The sequence below is a fragment of the Poromitra crassiceps genome, assembly GCF_964638095.1.
Source record: "Poromitra crassiceps genome assembly, chromosome: 11".
Lineage (NCBI taxonomy): Eukaryota > Metazoa > Chordata > Actinopteri > Beryciformes > Melamphaidae > Poromitra > Poromitra crassiceps.
Genome location: NC_139643.1, coordinates 13,394,336 through 13,394,822, shown reverse-complemented (window position 1 = coordinate 13,394,822; position 487 = coordinate 13,394,336).

Here is a 487-nt window from a genome sequence, read left to right as displayed (position 1 = left end):
CCTCCCCCTCTCTCCCCCCTCCCTCTCTGCCTCCCTCTCTCTCCCTCTCTCCTCCCCTTGATCTCTTCTTCCCCTCTGCTGCATCTCTCCTCCCACACGCTTCAAGGGCACAGCATTTGTGTTGATGTTGGTGTGTGTGTGTGTGTGTGTGTGTGTGTGTGTGTGTGTGTGTGTGCATGTGTTGCTGTAACAGAGCCAAATTAATCCCCCCTAGCTGCGCCCCAACCACCCCCCTCCTGCTTCCTTCCTTCATTCCAACCCCGTCTGCAAAATAAAATGTTGCCATTTTACATTTCTGCAAACCACGATATATAAACCTAAATATAAACGTATACATATAAACGTTTGTTAATAGATGTTGCATTTCTGCATTTCAACAAGTCCTCCAACCACAGGAGCATTTCCAACGAAAATTTTAAAATGTTGGTTCATTTGAAAGCACCAGTTAATTTATTTGAAAATTTCGGGTAGTGGACACATCGGGACG